Raw genomic sequence first — 6,000 nt, forward strand, 5'->3', positions numbered from 1 at the left:
ACACTTCCGTGCAGCCCCTGTAAATACTGTCACACTCCCGGGGAGCGCCTGTAGATACTGACACTCTCCCGGGAGCCCCTGTAAATACTGACACTCTCCCGAGGGGCCCCCTGTAAATACTGACACACTCCCGGGGACCCCCGGTAAATACTGACACTCTCCCGAGGGGCCCCCTGTAAATACTGACACACTCCCGGGGACCCCCTGTAAATACTGACACTCTCCCGGGGACCCCCTGTAAATACTGACACACTCCCGGAGAACCCCTGTAAATACTGACACACTCCCGGGGAACCCCTGTAAATACTGACACACTCCCGGGGACCCCCTGTAAATACTGACACTCTCCCGGGGACCCCCTGTAAATACTGACACACACCCGGAGAACCCCTGTAAATACTGACACACTCCCGGGGAACCCCTGTAAATACTGACACACTCCCGGGGACAACCTGTAAATACTGACACACTCCCGAGGAACCCCTTGTAAATACTGACACACTCCCGGGGACAACCTGTAAATACTGACACATTCCCGAGGAACCCCTTGTAAATACTGACACACTCCCAGGGACCCCTGTAAATACAGACACACTCCCGGGGGCCCCCTGTAAATACTGACACACTCCCGGGGGCCCCCTGTAAATACTGACACACTCCCGGGGACCCACTGTAACTACTGACACATTCCCGAGGAACCCCTTGTAAGTACTAACACACTCCCAGGCACTACTGTAAATACAGACACACTCCTGGGGACCCCTGTAAATACTGACACACTCCCGGGGGCCCCCTGTAAATACTGACACACTCCCGGGGACCCACTGTAACTACTGACACATTCCCGAGGAACCCCTTGTAAATACTAACACACTCCCAGGCACTACTGTAAATACAGACACACTCCCGGGGGCCCCCTGTAAATACTGACACACTCCCGGGGGCCCCCTGTAAATACTGACACACTCCCGGAGACCCCTGTAAATACTGACACACTTCCGGGGGCCCCCTGTAAATACTGACACACTCCCGGAGACCCCTGTAAATACTGACACATTCCCGAGGAACCCCTTGTAAATACTAACACACTCCCAGGCACTACTGTAAATACAGACACACTCCCGGGGGCCCCCTGTAAATACTGACACACTCCCGGGGGCCCCCTGTAAATACTGACACACTCCCGGAGACCCCTGTAAATACTGACACACTCCCGGGGACCCCTGTAAATACTGACACACTCCTGGGGACCCCTGTAAATACTGACACACTCCTGGGGACCCCTGTATATACTGACACACTCCTGGGGGCCCCCTGTAAATACAGACACACTCCCGGGGACCCCTGTAAATACTGACACACTCCTGGGGACCCCTGTAAATACTGACACACTCCTGGGGACCCCTGTAAATACTGACACACTCCTGGGGACCCCCTGTAAATACAGACACACTCCCGGGGACCCCTGTAAATACTGACACACTCCTGGGGACCCCCTGTAAATACAGACACACTCCCGGGGACCCCTGTAAATACTGACACACTCCCGGAGACCCCTGTAAATACTGACACACTCCCGGAGACCCCTGTAAATACTGACACACTCCCAGGGACCCCCTGTAAACACAGACACACTCCCGGAGACCCCTGTAAATACTGACACACTCCCGGGGAGCCCCTGTAAATACTGACACACTCCCGGGGAGCCCCTGTAAATACTGACACACTCCCGGGGACCCCTGTAAATACTGACACATTCCCAGGGACACCGTGTAAATACTGACACAATGCCGGAGGCCCCTGTAAATACTGAAACACTCCCGGAGACCCACTGTAAATACAGACACACTCCCGGGGACCCCTGTAAATACTGACACATTCCCGAGGAACCCCTTGTAAATACTGACACACTCCCAGGGACCCCTGTAAATACAGACACACTTCCGGGAAACCCTTGTAAATACTGATACATTCCCAAGGAACCCCTTGTAAATACTGACACACTCCAGGGGGCCCCCTGTAAATAATGACACACTCCCGGAGACCCCTGCAAATACTGACACACTCCTGGGGACCTCCTGTAAATACGGACACACTCCCATGTGTAGTGTATGTACCTTTAAGGGGAGAACTACTTTTTACAGCTCTTGTATACTGGAGTACCGGCAGTGACCACACCTGTATATAACCCTGAGTAGGGATCTGTACTGTTAGTTTTAGAGCAACCCTCATCCAGTAAACACCTGTTGATTGTTCCACTGCAGTCTCTGTCTATTGATTGAAGGACACAATACCTAAAGATTCATGGATTTAACATTGGCGACGAGTCGATTCGAACCAACCTGCAACTCTGAAGAAGAAGGCCGATTCCAGGGGCACGGGCGTTGACCATCTGGCGGAGACTCCAGCGAGACGGGCTGGCAGCAGGTGCAGCGTAGACCCTTCCCGGACGGCGGTGGCTGGAGCCGACCGACGGCACAGGGGAAGGTCGAGCAGCGTCGATGGTGTAAGAGAGAGGGTAGAGCGCACAGGGCGCAGCCGCTGTTCAGGACCGACTGGCGTCAACGAGAGAGGCGCGCATGAAAACGCGCAGAGCGTAGCCAGTGTTCAAGGGCTGAGCAGCGTCCGTGGGGAAGAAAAGAAGCACGGGAGACACCATTTGAGCCGCAGCGGAGAAGAAGGGAGAGCACGGGAGATGCCATTTTTTTTGAGCCGCAGCGGAGAAGAAGGGAAAGCGTGGGAGACGACATTTTGAGCCAGCGGAGAAGAAGGGAGAGCGGGGGAGATGCCATTTTTAGCCAGTCTAACCACACCCAGGGATGCCGAAGAGTGGCAGTGTCACAGCGTTCGACAATGATGTCGAAGATTGGGCGACATATGTAGAACGCATAGAAGTGTACTGCAAGGCGAATGAAGTGCCAGATGCCAGGAAAGCACTGGTATTGTTGAATTCCATGTGTGCATAAACGTATGGCTTACTGTGAAACCTAGTAACCCCAGAGAAGCCAGTGGAAAAGGATTTTGAAAGCATAGTGGCAATCCTACAGGACCACTTAAACCCCACACCGCTGCTGATAGCAGAAAGATTTAAGTTTCACTAAAGGAACCAGCATAAAGACGAAAGTAATGCTGAGTATTTAACGGAACTGCGCAAGCTATCGAAACACTGCCAGTTTGGAACGGGACTAGCAGATACTTTAAGGGACAAGTTTGTGTGTGGGCTTCAAAGTGAAGGAACCCAGAAACGGCTTCTATCAGAAAAGGATCTTACGCTGGACAAGGCTTTCAGCATGGCAGTATCACATGAAGCAGCTGCACGGGGCGCTGCAGAGATACAACGGAGACCGCAAGAATATGGCACAAATGAAATGTCATATGGAGCAGTGAAGTGTTATCGCTGCAGCAGAACAACACACAACCATAAGGATTGTTGGTTCAAGGACCAAGTGTGCAGACAGTGTGGAAAAGTAGGACACATAGCAAGAGTCTGCAGGTCGGGAAAGAAAACCAGCAGCAAGAAATCTCCACAGGAGAAGTACAAAAAGGTACATAAGGTGACGGAGAGTAGTTCAGATGAACAGAAAAGTGATACAGACTCCAGAAGCAAGGAGCTGGGTAGTCTGAAACTACATAATGTAATCAAAATGGAGGATCACCAAACTATCTGGGTCACGCTCAAGATAGACGGAGTCCAAGTGAAAATGGAATTGGACACAGGATCAGCCCTAACAGTCATAAACCGAAGGGACTACAAGCAGCTATTCTCACATATGCCCTTGAGAGATACAGAGATTGTCTTGAAGACGTACATGGGGCAAAAAGTCTACCCCAAAGGTAAAATAAGGGTGAACGTTGTATATAACGGCAAGGAAACACCAAAAATGGACCTATATGTATTGCCAGATGGAGGACCACCACTACTAGGGCGTGAATGGATCCGGAAGATACAGCTAGATTGGCATTCCATACAAGCACTGACTGTAGATGCCAAAAAGGATGACGACGTCACACCTGGACGACTGTCAAAAATGCTAACTGACGCACAAGAAGTGTTCCAGGAGGGACTCGGAACACTAAAAGGCATAACAGCGATGATCATACTAGAGAGAAATGCAAGCCCAAAGCTTTTTAAGGCCAGACAGGTGCCTTATGCGATCCACCCAGCCGTCAAAGCAGAGCTGGAAGGTTTGGAATGTTCTGGAGTACTGTCCAAAGTGGACTGGAGCGAGTGGGCTACACGCATCGTTCCTGTAATGAAGAGGTCATTGAGTAATTTGCCTGGGGAACCAAAGAAGGTTCACATCTGTGGGGACTTTAAGGTGACAGTGAACCCAGTCCTTCACACGGTACAATATCCGCTTCCGCGGATTGAAGATATTTTCGCCTCGCTATCTGGAGGGAAACGCTTCACTAAGATTGATCTGGCCCAGGCGTACCTGCAAATGGAGGTAGAAGAAGCCTCGAAACAGTACCTCATGATCAACACTCATAAAGGTCTCTACCAATACAACCGGCTGGTGTTCGGGGTAGCATCAGCTCCGGCTATTTGGCAAAGGGCAATGGATCAAGTCCTGCAAGGGATTCCAGGGACCCAGTGTTATTTGGATGACATCCTGGTCACGGGTGAAAATGACAGTGGTCACCTCGCCAACCTGGACCAGGTGCTCACTAGATTGAAGGAATATGGGCTCTGAGCTAATCGCCACAAATGCGAGTTTTTCCAGAAGCAGATCTCTTATTGTGGCCACGTTATTGATGAAGAGGGGTTACATAAGTCCCCTGAAAAGATTGAGGCAGTAGTCAAGGCTCCAGCACCGGAAAATGTGTCACAACTGAGGTCGTTCCTCGGGCTGGTGAACTACTACCATAAGTTCTTACCAAATTTGTCTACAATACTACACCCACTGAACACCCTACTGCAAACGGGGGTACCATGGAAGTGGAATGACGAATGTAAACGAGCTTTCCAGAAGTGCAAAGAATTGATCACATCAAAAGAGGCGTTGGCTCATTTCAACCCAGCACTACCAATTCGGTTGGCGTGTGATGCATCACCCTATGGTATTGGAGCGGTGCTGTCACACAAGTTCCCGGACGGCTTGGAGAGGCCAGTAGCCTTTGCGTCTCGGTCACTAACCTCAGCCGAGCGTAACTACGCCCAGATTGACAGGGAGGCCCTCAGCCTAGTGTGGGGAGTGAAAAAGTTCAACCACTATCTGCACGGGCAGAAGTTCACCTTGCTGACTGACCACCAACCACTTGTCTCCATCTTTAATCCAAAGAAGGGCGTTCCGGTGATGACTGCGCAACGGCTACAAAGATGATCCCTTTTTCAAAGGGCGAACCAATATGAAATAGAGTATAAGGGCACGAAACAGCATGGAAACGCTGATGGGCTATCACGCCTGCCACTGCCTACTGCGGAGGAAGCACCAGCAGTGGACCCTGTCGAAATATTTTATTCGACTATAATTGAACGCTTGCCAGTAACTAACGCGGATATAGAGAAGGAGACCCGAAATGACCCGACACTGTCTCGGGTATATGATTTGACGGTGAAGGGATGGCCAACACATGGCGGCTCACTGTTGCCAGCATTCTCATCCAGAAGAGAACAGCTGTCAGTATGCCAGGGGACCATGATGTGTGGATCCCGAGAGGTAATTCCACCCAAGTTAAGGGAGAGAGTGCTCAATGAGCTTCACGAAGGCCATCTGGGAGGGGTGAAAATGAAGAGCCTTGCTAGGGCTTATGTGTGGCGGCCGGGGATCGATCAGCAAATCGAGGACCTGACAAAGAGCTGCTCAGGATGCCAGAAGGTCCAAAATGCACCACCACAGGCCCCTCTACACCCATGGGAGTGGCCCTCCTCTCCATGGCAACGGGTGCATATTGATTTTGCTGGTCCATTTATGGACTCAATGGGGGAGAAATTGGGTGAGTAGCGCTACCTGTTAGCGCCTAAAGAGGCAGTCAGTGGCTGTAGCGCCACTGGCTGCA

Source organism: Somniosus microcephalus, unplaced genomic scaffold (genome assembly GCF_052327205.1).
Source record: "Somniosus microcephalus isolate GS21.2 unplaced genomic scaffold, FLI_Smic_1.0 unresolved_chr4, whole genome shotgun sequence".
NCBI classification, from domain to species: domain Eukaryota; kingdom Metazoa; phylum Chordata; class Chondrichthyes; order Squaliformes; family Somniosidae; genus Somniosus; species Somniosus microcephalus.